At 58.7% G+C, this 13,908-nt stretch overlaps 1 pseudogene; it reads left to right on the plus strand.

Moving 5' to 3' along the window:
- Positions 1-12,733: 12,733 nt before the first annotated feature.
- Positions 12,734-13,908, plus strand: LOC147036689 (18S ribosomal RNA; annotated as a pseudogene; the record flags this gene model as incomplete).

The raw sequence follows: 13,908 nt of genomic DNA on the forward strand, positions 1-13,908 counted from the left end.
CCTAACACGGCGTGTTCTTGTGCAAAAAGCCGCTCCCGAGCTCCAGCTGGAAGTGTAAAAAGAACCAGGCTGGATAAAAAAAAGAACCGGGCTGGATCAAAAAAGAACCGGGCGACCCGTTAAAATTGCTTAGCCGAGGTCCTGGAAGCCTAACACGGCGTGATCTTGTGCAAAAAGCCGCTCCCGAGCTCCAGCTGGAAGTGTAAAAAGAACCGGGCTGGATAAAAAAAGAACCGGGCTGGATAAAAAAAAGAACCGGGCGACCCGTTAAAATTGCTTAGCCGAGGTCCTGGAAGCCTAACACGGCGTGATCTTGTGCAAAAAGCCGCTCCCGAGCTCCAGCTGGAAGTGTAAAAAGAACCAGGCTGGATAAAAAAAAGAACCGGGCTGGATCAAAAAAGAACCGGGCGACCCGTTAAAATTGCTTAGCCGAGGTCCTGGAAGCCTAACACGGCGTGTTCTTGTGCAAAAAGCCGCTCCCGAGCTCCAGCTGGAAGTGTAAAAAGAACCAGGCTGGATAAAAAAAAGAACCGGGCTGGTTCAAAAAAGAACCGGGCAACCCGTTAAAATTGCTTAGCCGAGGTCCTGGAAGCCTAACACGGCGTGTTCTTGTGCAAAAAGCCGCTCCCGAGCTCCAGCTGGAAGTGTAAAAAGAACCAGGCTGGATAAAAAAAAGAACCGGGCTGGATCAAAAAAGAACCGGGCGACCCGTTAAAATTGCTTAGCCGAGGTCCTGGAAGCCTAACACGGCGTGTTCTTGTGCAAAAAGCCGCTCCCGAGCTCCAGCTGGAAGTGTAAAAAGAACCAGGCTGGATAAAAAAAAGAACCGGGCTGGTTCAAAAAAGAACCGGGCAACCCGTTAAAATTGCTTAGCCGAGGTCCTGGAAGCCTAACACGGCGTGATCTTGTGCAAAAAGCCGCTCCCGAGCTCCAGCTGGAAGTGTAAAAAGAACCGGGCTGGATAAAAAAAGAACCGGGCTGGATAAAAAAAAAGAACCGGGCGACCCGTTAAAATTGCTTAGCCGAGGTCCTGGAAGCCTAACACGGCGTGATCTTGTGCAAAAAGCCGCTCCCGAGCTCCAGCTGGAAGTGTAAAAAGAACCAGGCTGGATAAAAAAAAGAACCGGGCTGGATCAAAAAAGAACCGGGCGACCCGTTAAAATTGCTTAGCCGAGGTCCTGGAAGCCTAACACGGCGTGATCTTGTGCAAAAAGCCGCTCCCGAGCTCCAGCTGGAAGTGTAAAAAGAACCAGGCTGGATAAAAAAAAGAACCGGGCTGGATCAAAAAAGAACCGGGCGACCCGTTAAAATTGCTTAGCCGAGGTCCTGGAAGCCTAACACGGCGTGTTCTTGTGCAAAAAGCCGCTCCCGAGCTCCAGCTGGAAGTGTAAAAAGAACCAGGCTGGATAAAAAAAAGAACCGGGCTGGATCAAAAAAGAACCGGGCGACCCGTTAAAATTGCTTAGCCGAGGTCCTGGAAGCCTAACACGGCGTGTTCTTGTGCAAAAAGCCGCTCCCGAGCTCCAGCTGGAAGTGTAAAAAGAACCAGGCTGGATAAAAAAAAGAACCGGGCTGGATCAAAAAAGAACCGGGCGACCCGTTAAAATTGCTTAGCTGAGGTCCTGGAAGCCTAACACGGCGTGATCTTGTGCAAAAAGCCGCTCCCGAGCTCCAGCTGGAAGTGTAAAAAGAACCGGGCTGGATAAAAAAAAAGAACCGGGCTGGTTCAAAAAAGAACCGGGCAACCCGTTAAAATTGCTTAGCCGAGGTCCTGGAAGCCTAACCCGGCGTGATCTTGCCCGAAAGTCGGCCTCTATACTTCCATTTTAGGTACCAGGGGCTATTAGTGTACTTGGTCCCACTAGTCAGTGTACTCATCCAGTTACCCCCCGTTTTCCAAAACACCATCGGCACGTATAAGGGGGGGACTCTTGAGAGAGATGAGGTATATGGCAGCGCAACACCAATCCGCTCCGCGCTGGTTCCCATGTCGGCTACGGATGAATAAAACCAGCCTGTCCCCCCTGGAGCTCACGAGACACGGAATTTTTTCTAAGTGCCAACGGCTCTTCCGAGCAAACGTGTCCGCTCCGGCTGGTTCCCCCGTCGGCCTCGAATGACGAAAAATGCCGGTCTCCGCCCGGAGCTCATGACAAACGAAAAATTTTCTAAGTGCCAACGGCACTAGCGAGCGAATGTGTCCGCTCGGCGCTGGTTCCCGGGTCGAACCCGGAAGACGAAAAACGCCGCTCTCCGCCCGGAGCTCATGACAAACGAAAAATTTTCTAAGTGCCAACGGCACTAGCGAGCGAATGTGTCCGCTCGGCGCTGGTTCCCGGGTCGAACCCGGAAGACGAAAAACGCCGCTCTCCGCCCGGAGCTCATGACAAACGAAAAATTTTCTAAGTGCCAACGGCACTAGCGAGCGAATGTGTCCGCTCGGCGCTGGTTCCCGGGTCGAACCCGGAAGACGAAAAACGCCGCTCTCCGCCCGGAGCTCATGACAAACGAAACATTTTCTAAGTGCCAACGGCACTAGCGAGCGAATGTGTCCGCTCGGCGCTGGTTCCCGGGTCGAACCCGGAAGACGAAAAACGCCGCTCTCCGCCCGGAGCTCATGACAAACGAAAAATTTTCTAAGTGCCAACGGCACTTGCGAGCGAATGTGTCCGCTCGGCGCTGGTTCCCGGGTCGGACCCGGAAGACGAAAAACGCCGGTCTCCGCCCGGAGCTCATGACAAACGAAAAATTTTCTAAGTGCCAACGGCACTAGCGAGCGAATGTGTCCGCTCGGCGCTGGTTCCCGGGTCGGACCCGGAAGACGAAAAACGCCGGTCCTCGCCTGGAGGTCCCAGCAAAATCGGCGAAAAAACGACTAAGTGTCAACTTTCGAAAAAACGACTAAGTGCCCACGGCTCTGCGGGGCTTGTGAGTCCGCCCCGCGCCGGTTCGGTGGTCGGCCTCAAAAAGCAAAAAATCAGCCTCTCTCCCTGGAGCTCACCTCGAGGTACCAGGGGGTGAGGTACCCGGGCTAAGGTGCAGTACCTTTTTTGGTCTTCAGGTGCGCCAGAGTACAATGAAATGGTCCCAGTAGTCAGTGTACTCATCGACTTTCCCCCCGTTTTCCAAAGCACCTCGTTTACGAGTATGGAGGAGATGGTGCTGGTCTCCCCACGGCGTCGGACACGCCGTCCTCGACAGCACAAGGTCGGATAGAAGACCTGGAAAGCGCCGTGGCACGCGCTGGAGGTGGGCACTTTGGCGAAAAAACGACTAAGTGTCAACTTTCGAAAAAACGACTAAGTGTCAACTTTCGAAAAAACGGCTAAGTGTCAACTTTCGAAAAAACGACTAAGTGTCACCTCTCTGAAAAAATGGCAAAGTGTCGCCTCTCTGAAATTTTTCTAAGTGCCCACGGCTCTGCGGGCTCGTGCATCCGAGCCGCGCCGGTTCTGCAACCGGCCTAGAATGACGAAAAATAACGGTCTCCTCCTGGAGCTCACAGCCAATTGTGGCGAAAAAGTGGCAAAGTGCCCACGGCCCTGCCGAGCTTTGGCGTCCGCTCAGCGCCGGTGCCGCAGTCGGCCTCGAATGACGAAAAATGACGGTCTCCTCCTGGAGCTCACAGCCAACTTGGCAAAAAGTTTCTAAGTGCCCACGGCCCTGCCGAGCTTTGGCGTCCGCCCAGCGCCGGTTCCGCAGTCGGCCTCGAATGACGAAAAATAACGGTCTCCTCCTGGAGCTCACAGCCAACTTGGCAAAAAGTTTCTAAGTGCCCACGGCCCTGCCGAGCTTTGGCGTCCGCTCAGCGCCGGTGCCGCAGTCGGCCTCGAATGACGAAAAATGACGGTCTCCTCCTGGAGCTCACAGCCAACTTGGCAAAAAGTTTCTAAGTGCCCACGGCCCTGCCGAGCTTTGGCGTCCGCCCAGCGCCGGTTCCGCAGTCGGCCTCGAATGACGAAAAATAACGGTCTCCTCCTGGAGCTCACAGCCAACTTGGCAAAAAGTTTCTAAGTGCCCACGGCCCTGCCGAGCTTTGGCGTCCGCTCAGCGCCGGTGCCGCAGTCGGCCTCGAATGACGAAAAATGACGGTCTCCTCCTGGAGCTCACAGCCAACTTGGCAAAAAGTTTCTAAGTGCCCACGGCCCTGCCGAGCTTTGGCGTCCGCCCAGCGCCGGTTCCGCAGTCGGCCTCGAATGACGAAAAATAACGGTCTCCTCCTGGAGCTCACAGCCAACTTGGCAAAAAGTTTCTAAGTGCCCACGGCCCTGCCGAGCTTTGGCGTCCGCTCAGCGCCGGTGCCGCAGTCGGCCTCGAATGACGAAAAATGACGGTCTCCTCCTGGAGCTCACAGCCAACTTGGCAAAAAGTTTCTAAGTGCCCACGGCCCTGCCGAGCTTTGGCGTCCGCCCAGCGCCGGTTCCGCAGTCGGCCTCGAATGACGAAAAATAACGGTCTCCTCCTGGAGCTCACAGCCAACTTGGCAAAAAGTTTCTAAGTGCCCACGGCCCTGCCGAGCTTTGGCGTCCGCCCAGCGCCGGTTCCGCAGTCGGCCTCGAATGACGAAAAATAACGGTCTCCTCCTGGAGCTCACAGCCAACTTGGCAAAAAGTTTCTAAGTGCCCACGGCCCTGCCGAGCTTTGGCGTCCGCCCAGCGCCGGTTCCGCAGTCGGCCTCGAATGACGAAAAATAACGGTCTCCTCCTGGAGCTCACAGCCAACTTGGCAAAAAGTTTCTAAGTGCCCACGGCCCTGCCGAGCTTTGGCGTCCGCTCAGCGCCGGTTCCGCAGTCGGCCTCGAATGACGAAAAATGACGGTCTCCTCCTGGAGCTCACAGCCAACTTGGCAAAAAGTTTCTAAGTGCCCACGGCCCTGCCGAGCTTTGGCGTCCGCCCAGCGCCGGTTCCGCAGTCGGCCTCGAATGACGAAAAATAACGGTCTCCTCCTGGAGCTCACAGCCAACTTGGCAAAAAGTTTCTAAGTGCCCACGGCCCTGCCGAGCTTTGGCGTCCGCTCAGCGCCGGTGCCGCAGTCGGCCTCGAATGACGAAAAATGACGGTCTCCTCCTGGAGCTCACAGCCAACTTGGCAAAAAGTTTCTAAGTGCCCACGGCCCTGCCGAGCTTTGGCGTCCGCCCAGCGCCGGTTCCGCAGTCGGCCTCGAATGACGAAAAATAACGGTCTCCTCCTGGAGCTCACAGCCAACTTGGCAAAAAGTTTCTAAGTGCCCACGGCCCTGCCGAGCTTTGGCGTCCGCCCAGCGCCGGTTCCGCAGTCGGCCTCGAATGACGAAAAATAACGGTCTCCTCCTGGAGCTCACAGCCAACTTGGCAAAAAGTTTCTAAGTGCCCACGGCCCTGCCGAGCTTTGGCGTCCGCCCAGCGCCGGTTCCGCAGTCGGCCTCGAATGACGAAAAATAACGGTCTCCTCCTGGAGCTCACAGCCAACTTGGCAAAAAGTTTCTAAGTGCCCACGGCCCTGCCGAGCTTTGGCGTCCGCTCAGCGCCGGTTCCGCAGTCGGCCTCGAATGACGAAAAATGACGGTCTCCTCCTGGAGCTCACAGCCAACTTGGCAAAAAGTTTCTAAGTGCCCACGGCCCTGCCGAGCTTTGGCGTCCGCCCAGCGCCGGTTCCGCAGTCGGCCTCGAATGACGAAAAATAACGGTCTCCTCCTGGAGCTCACAGCCAACTTGGCAAAAAGTTTCTAAGTGCCCACGGCCCTGCCGAGCTTTGGCGTCCGCTCAGCGCCGGTGCCGCAGTCGGCCTCGAATGACGAAAAATGACGGTCTCCTCCTGGAGCTCACAGCCAACTTGGCAAAAAGTTTCTAAGTGCCCACGGCCCTGCCGAGCTTTGGCGTCCGCCCAGCGCCGGTTCCGCAGTCGGCCTCGAATGACGAAAAATAACGGTCTCCTCCTGGAGCTCACAGCCAACTTGGCAAAAAGTTTCTAAGTGCCCACGGCCCTGCCGAGCTTTGGCGTCCGCCCAGCGCCGGTTCCGCAGTCGGCCTCGAATGACGAAAAATAACGGTCTCCTCCTGGAGCTCACAGCCAACTTGGCAAAAAGTTTCTAAGTGCCCACGGCCCTGCCGAGCTTTGGCGTCCGCCCAGCGCCGGTTCCGCAGTCGGCCTCGAATGACGAAAAATAACGGTCTCCTCCTGGAGCTCACAGCCAACTTGGCAAAAAGTTTCTAAGTGCCCACGGCCCTGCCGAGCTTTGGCGTCCGCTCAGCGCCGGTTCCGCAGTCGGCCTCGAATGACGAAAAATGACGGTCTCCTCCTGGAGCTCACAGCCAACTTGGCAAAAAGTTTCTAAGTGCCCACGGCCCTGCCGAGCTTTGGCGTCCGCCCAGCGCCGGTTCCGCAGTCGGCCTCGAATGACGAAAAATAACGGTCTCCTCCTGGAGCTCACAGCCAACTTGGCAAAAAGTTTCTAAGTGCCCACGGCCCTGCCGAGCTTTGGCGTCCGCTCAGCGCCGGTGCCGCAGTCGGCCTCGAATGACGAAAAATGACGGTCTCCTCCTGGAGCTCACAGCCAACTTGGCAAAAAGTTTCTAAGTGCCCACGGCCCTGCCGAGCTTTGGCGTCCGCCCAGCGCCGGTTCCGCAGTCGGCCTCGAATGACGAAAAATAACGGTCTCCTCCTGGAGCTCACAGCCAACTTGGCAAAAAGTTTCTAAGTGCCCACGGCCCTGCCGAGCTTTGGCGTCCGCCCAGCGCCGGTTCCGCAGTCGGCCTCGAATGACGAAAAATAACGGTCTCCTCCTGGAGCTCACAGCCAACTTGGCAAAAAGTTTCTAAGTGCCCACGGCCCTGCCGAGCTTTGGCGTCCGCCCAGCGCCGGTTCCGCAGTCGGCCTCGAATGACGAAAAATAACGGTCTCCTCCTGGAGCTCACAGCCAACTTGGCAAAAAGTTTCTAAGTGCCCACGGCCCTGCCGAGCTTTGGCGTCCGCTCAGCGCCGGTTCCGCAGTCGGCCTCGAATGACGAAAAATGACGGTCTCCTCCTGGAGCTCACAGCCAACTTGGCAAAAAGTTTCTAAGTGCCCACGGCCCTGCCGAGCTTTGGCGTCCGCCCAGCGCCGGTTCCGCAGTCGGCCTCGAATGACGAAAAATAACGGTCTCCTCCTGGAGCTCACAGCCAACTTGGCAAAAAGTTTCTAAGTGCCCACGGCCCTGCCGAGCTTTGGCGTCCGCCCAGCGCCGGTTCCGCAGTCGGCCTCGAATGACGAAAAATAACGGTCTCCTCCTGGAGCTCACAGCCAACTTGGCAAAAAGTTTCTAAGTGTCACATCTGTGAAAAAACGACTAAGTGTCAACTTTCGAAAAAACGGCTAAGTGTCAACTTTCGAAAAAACGGCAAAGTGTCACATCTCTGAAAAAACGGCTAAGTGTCGACTTTCGAAAAAACGGCTAAGTGTCAACTTTCGAAAAAACGGCAAAGTGTCACATCTCTGAAAAAACGGCTAAGTGTCACATCTCTGAAAAAACGGCTAAGTGTCACATCTCTGAAAAAACGGCTAAGTGTCGCCTCTCTGAAAAAACGGCAAAGTGTCAACTTTCGAAAAAACGACAGAGTGTCGCCTCTCTGAAAAAACGACTAAGTGTCGACTCTGAGAAAATGGCAAAGTGCCCACGGCTCTGCGGGCTCGTGCATCCGACCCGCGCCGGTTCCCCAGCCGGCCTGATATAAGGCAAAACCAGCCTCTCCGCCTGGAGCTCAGAGCCAACTTGGCGAATATTTTCTAAGTGCCCACGGCTCTGCGTGGCTACGGCGTCTGCCCAGCGCCGGTTCCTGGGTCGAACCCCGAGGACGAGGAATGCCGGTCTCCGCCTGGAGGTCCCAGCTTAATCGGCGAAAATTTTCTAAGTGCCCACGGCTCTGCCGGGCTCGTGCATCCGACCCGCGCCGGTTCCCCAGCCGGCCTGAAATAAGGCAAAACCAGGCTCTCCCCCTGGAGCTCAGAGCCAATTGTGGCGAAAAAACGACTAAGTGTCAACTTTCGAAAAAACGACTAAGTGTCAACTTTCCAAAAAAACGGCTAAGTGTCGACTTTCGAAAAAACGGCTAAGTGTCAACTTTCGAAAAAACGACTAAGTGTCGCCTCTGAAAAAACGACTAAGTGTCGCCTCTCTGAAAAAACGACTAAGTGCCCACGGCTCTGCGGGGCTTGTGAGTCCGCCCCGCGCCGGTTCGGCGGTCGGCCTCAAAAAGCGAAAAATCAGCCTCTCTCCCTGGAGCTCACCAAAAATTTGTCGAAATTTTTCTAAGTTCTCCTCGAGGTACCAGGGGGTGAGGTACCCGGGCTAAGGTGCAGTACCTTTTTTGGTCTTCAGGTGCGCCAGAGTACAATGAAATGGTCCCAGTAGTCAGTGTACTCATCGACTTTCCCCCCGTTTTCCAAAGCACCCCGTTTACGAGTATGGAGGAGATGGTGCTGGTCTCCCCACGGCGTCGGACACGCCGTCCTCGACAGCACAAGGTCGGATAGAAGACCTGAAAAGCGCCGTGGCACGCGCTGGAGGTGTCACTGTGGCGAAAAAGTGACTAAGTGTCAACTTTCGAAAAAACGGCTAAGTGTCAACTTTCGAAAAAACGGCTAAGTGTCAACTTTCGAAAAAACTGCTAAGTGTCAACTTTCGAAAAAACGACTAAGTGTCGCCTCTCTGAAAAAACGGCAAAGTGTCAACTTTCGAAAAAACGACTAAGTGTCAACTTTCGAAAAAACGACTAAGTGTCACCTCTCTGAAAAAATGGCAAAGTGTCAACTGCGAATGTGGTGGTGCATGGAAGGAAGTGGAGGACGGCCGCCTCCTTAAACACAGGCCGGAGAGGAGCGTCAGGGCCAGGCTCCTCAAACATGGACCGAGTGTCGCCCTTAACACAGACCAAGGGGAGGACGGCCGCCTCCTTAAACACAGGCCGGAGAGGAGCGTCAGGGCCAGGCTCCTCAAACATGGACCGAGTGTCGCCCTTAACACAGACCAAGGGGAGGACGGCCGCCTCCTTAAACACAGGCCGGAGAGGAGCGTCAGGGCCAGGCTCCTCAAACATGGACCGAGTGTCGCCCTTAACACGGACCAAGGGGAGGACGGCCGCCTCCTTAAACACAGGCCGGAGAGGAGCGTCAGGGCCAGGCTCCTCAAACATGGACCGAGTGTCGCCCTTAACACGGACCAAGGGGAGGACGGCCGCCTCCTTAAACACAGGCCGGAGAGGAGCGTCAGGGCCAGGCTCCTCAAACATGGACCGAGTGTCGCCCTTAACACAGACCAAGGGGAGGACGGCCGCCTCCTTAAACACAGGCCGGAGAGGAGCGTCAGGGCCAGGCTCCTCAAACATGGACCGAGTGTCGCCCTTAACACGGACCAAGGGGAGGACGGCCGCCTCCTTAAACACAGGCCGGAGAGGAGCGTCAGGGCCAGGCTCCTCAAACATGGACCGAGTGTCGCCCTTAACACGGACCAAGGGGAGGACGGCCGCCTCCTTAAACACAGGCCGGAGAGGAGCGTCAGGGCCAGGCTCCTCAAACATGGACAGAGTGTCGCCCTTAACACAGACCAAGCGGAGGACGGCCGCCTCCCTAAATACAGGCCGAACCGGAGCGCGAGTGTCGCTCCTTAAACACGGACCGAGTGGAGGACGGCCGCCTCCTTAAACACAGGCCGAACAAAATGACACAAAGTGTCAACTGCGAATGTTGTCCATCCAAGGAAGGAGCGTGATGCCCGGCCGGCTCCTTAAACACAGGCCGAGAGTCGCCCCGGACGGTCCGCCTCGCGGCGCCCGTCTGCTCGGATAAAATGACACAAAGTGTCAACTACGAATGTTGTCCATCCAAGGAGGGAGCGTGATGCCCGGCCGGCTCCGAAAACACAGGCCGAGAGTCGCCCCGGACGGTCCGCCTCGCGGCGCCCGTCTGCTCGGATAAAATGACACAAAGTGTCAACTGCGAATGTTGTCCATCCAAGGAAGGAGCGTGATGCCCGGCCGGCTCCTTAAACACAGGCCGAGAGTCGCCCCGGACGGTCCGCCTCGCGGCGCCCGCCCGCTCGGATAAAATGACACAAAGTGTCAACTACGAATGTTGTCCATCCAAGGAAGGAGCGTGATGCCCGGCCGGCTCCTTAAACACAGGCCGAGAGTCGCCCCGGACGGTCGCCTCGCGGCGCCCGTCTGCTCGGATAAAATGACACAAAGTGTCAACTACGAATGTTGTCCATCCAAGGAGGGAGCGTGATGCCCGGCCGGCTCCGAAAACACAGGCCGAGAGTCGCCCCGGACGGTCCGCCTCGCGGCGCCCGTCTGCTCGGATAAAATGACACAAAGTGTCAACTGCGAATGTTGTCCATCCAAGGAAGGAGCGTGATGCCCGGCCGGCTCCTTAAACACAGGCCGAGAGTCGCCCCGGACGGTCCGCCTCGCGGCGCCCGCCCGCTCGGATAAAATGACACAAAGTGTCAACTACGAATGTTGTCCATCCAAGGAAGGAGCGTGATGCCCGGCCGGCTCCTTAAACACAGGCCGAGAGTCGCCCCGGACGGTCGCCTCGCGGCGCCCGTCTGCTCGGATAAAATGACACAAAGTGTCAACTACGAATGTTGTCCATCCAAGGAGGGAGCGTGATGCCCGGCCGGCTCCGAAAACACAGGCCGAGAGTCGCCCCGGACGGTCCGCCTCGCGGCGCCCGTCTGCTCGGATAAAATGACACAAAGTGTCAACTACGAATGTTGTCCATCCAAGGAGGGAGCGTGAGGCCCGGCCGGCTCCGAAAACACAGGCCGAGAGTCGCCCCGGACGGTCCGCCTCTCGAGGCGCCCGCCCGCTCGGATAAAATGACACAAAGTGTCAACTACGAATGTTGTCCATCCAAGGAGGGAGCGTGATGCCCGGCCGGCTCCGAAAACACAGGCCGAGATTCGACCCCGGACGGGCCGTCTTCTCCCGGCGCCCGCCCGCGTACGCCCCCCATCCCCGGTCGCCCGTCTGCTCCCGGCGGGCCTCCGAGTACCCCCTCACCCAACTGACCGACTGGCACTCATGACCCGCCTTGGTAGGGCCTCCATCGGCCTCGGCTCGTCCGACGTCGGGTGGACGGTTCCTACCCACTGCGGGTCGCACTCTAGCGCCCCGGCCGCCGCGTGAGCGTGCGCTCCCCGCGCCGCCCCGCAGGCCCCGGCGCGACCGTACTGCGGCGAGACCGAGACGACCCGGTTTGGCATCCATCCCACCTAGCCACGATCCACGGAGGCCGAGCGAGCGGCTGAGTGTCGGGCGCCGCGCGTGCGAGCGTCCGCCGGCCGCGCCGGTCCTTCCGCGAATGTCGTTTCTCAAACCCTCCGGCTTGATAGCGGCGGCACCACGGGAAGCCGTCCACACACACACCGTCCGACCTCTATCCGAAAAGCCTTCCCGACCAACCGCGGTCGCGGGGGCGTCTGTCGCTCCGCATCGGGGGGGCGTATGGCTTCCGCGCTACGCGCTGCGGGCTCGGGGGGGCCGCAACGGCTGAGTCTGACTCGGCCGGGGCGCAGCTTCCCTCCCGGCAGTCAGCAATAGTGCCGATCGCGCCTGCCACCAGCCCCCTCCCCGACGGGTTCGTCGGCGCCGGCTGGCCGCCGTCCGCCTTCGTTCCCCGAGGGTTCCCAACCAGCGCCGATCCAACTCCGCATCCTGGCCGCACGCAGTGCGTGCCTCGCGCGGGTAAGTCGCCGGCGCAGCGCCGCAGCTCCCGACCCCCGCGTACGGGAATAGTTGAGGGCCTCAGCGGGCCGCACCGACCGAGTCCGACTCGGGCCGGGGCGCAGATTCCCGCTTGGGTGACCGAACGTTCTCTGCTCGGGCCGGAGGGCCGACGCCCGTCCCCCCCCGTCGTCCCCCACGGACCGCCTCCGAGGCCACTTCGCACGGCTCATCCTCGGCTCCCTACCAATGCTTAATCGATGGGGCCGCCCGGCCGGATTCGCGCCACCCTGTCCACCGCGAGTCTCCCCAGACTAACCCGAGTTACCGCCCAGCTCGCCTAACCTTGCACTCGCTCTGCCAAACGGTCGTGTAGTCGGCGGGCCGTCCTACGGGTCGCCCTCCCTCCCCAAACGCGCGGCGGGATAGCGGCAAGGCGGCGGCGGCGGCCAGCGGCGTCGGGGCGCTCGCACCGGAGAAGAGGCGTCTTACGAGGCCGGGCGCAGCTCCCTCTCGTTTACTTGCTGAGTAGCGGCGCTCGAAGGTTCCGCGGCGAGCGCGGCTCATCCCATTGAATGTCCCTGCACCAGGCTCCATCGAAGGGCCGCCCGGCCGGATTCGCACCCCCCTGTCCACCGCGAAGTCCCCTCGACTAACCCGAGTTACCGCCCAGTTCGCCTAACCTTGCATCGCCCCGCCAAACGAGCGAGTTGTCGGCCGTCCTGCGGGTCGCCACCGGCCCCAAACGTGCGGAGGGATAGCGGCAAGGCGGCGGCGGCGGCCAGCGGCGTCGGGGTCGACCTAGCACCGGAGAAGAGGTGTCTTACGAGGCCGGGCGCAGCTCCTCTCGTTTAGGGGTCCGCGAGGGTCGCATTCGAGGTTCCGCGTCCTCGGCTTCGGCTGCGCCGGGTCCAGCCCGATCCATCTCACCCCGCGGCAGCGTCAGACCACCTAGAGCCCCCGCGAACCGCGGCCGGCGTCCGGAAAACAGTCGCGCGAGCCCCCGCTCCGGCGGGCCGGCGAGCGAGAGGCGCTACCCAGCCACCCTCTCTCCTACCTGGTTGATCCTGCCAGTAGCATATGCTTGTCTCAAAGATTAAGCCATGCAAGTCTAAGTGCACACGGCCCGTACAGCGAAACTGCGAATGGCTCATTAAATCAGTTATGGTTCCTTTGATCGCTCCTCAGTTACTTGGATAACTGTGGCAATTCTAGAGCTAATACATGCAAACGGGCGCCGACCTCCGGGGACGCGCGCATTTATCAGACCCAAAACCCACGCGGTGCCCGGGCGCGCGGGCCCAGGGGTCGCGCCGGCGTTCACGCGCCGCGCCGCGGCCCTCCGCGCGTCCGGCCCGGCCTCCCTTGGTGATCCTCGATAACTTCCAGCCGATCGCCGGCCCTCCGCGGCGGCGACGTCTCATTCGAATGTCTGCCCTATCAACTTTCGATGGTACTTTCTGCGCCTACCATGGTGACAACGGGTAACGGGGAATCAGGGTTCGATTCCGGAGAGGGAGCCTGAGAAACGGCTACCACATCCAAGGAAGGCAGCAGGCGCGCAAATTACCCACTCCCGACACGGGGAGGTAGTGACGAAAAATAACAATACAGGACTCTTTCGAGGCCCTGTAATTGGAATGAGCACAGTCCAAACCCTTGGGCGAGAACCCATTGGAGGGCAAGTCTGGTGCCAGCAGCCGCGGTAATTCCAGCTCCAATAGCGTATCTTAAAGTTGCTGCAGTTAAAAAGCTCGTAGTTGGACCTCGGGACGCGAGCTGACGGTCCGCCGCGAGGCGTGCACCCGTCTGTCCCGGCCCCTGCCTCTCGGTCCGCCCCCGGGATGCCCTTGACTGGGTGTCCCGCCCGGGGCCCGAAGCGTTTACTTTGAAAAAATTAGAGTGTTCAAAGCAGGCCAGCGCCGCCTTGCATACCGCAGCTAGGAATGATGGAATAGGACCCCGGTTCTATTTTGTGGGTTTTTCCTCCTGAACTGGGGCCATGATTGAGAGGGACGGCCGGGGGCATTCGTATTGCGCCGCTAGAGGTGAAATTCTTGGACCGGCGCAAGACGAGCCAGGGCGAAAGCATTTGCCAAGAATGTTTTCATTAATCAAGAACGAAAGTCGGAGGTTCGAAGACGATCAGATACCGTCGTAGTTCCGACCATAAACGATGCCGACCCGCGATCCGGCGGCGTTATTCCCATGACCCGCCGGGCAGCGCCC

This window comes from Syngnathus leptorhynchus, unplaced genomic scaffold (genome assembly GCF_054491065.1).
Source record: "Syngnathus leptorhynchus isolate UIUO unplaced genomic scaffold, UIUO_Slep HiC_scaffold_483, whole genome shotgun sequence".
NCBI classification, from domain to species: domain Eukaryota; kingdom Metazoa; phylum Chordata; class Actinopteri; order Syngnathiformes; family Syngnathidae; genus Syngnathus; species Syngnathus leptorhynchus.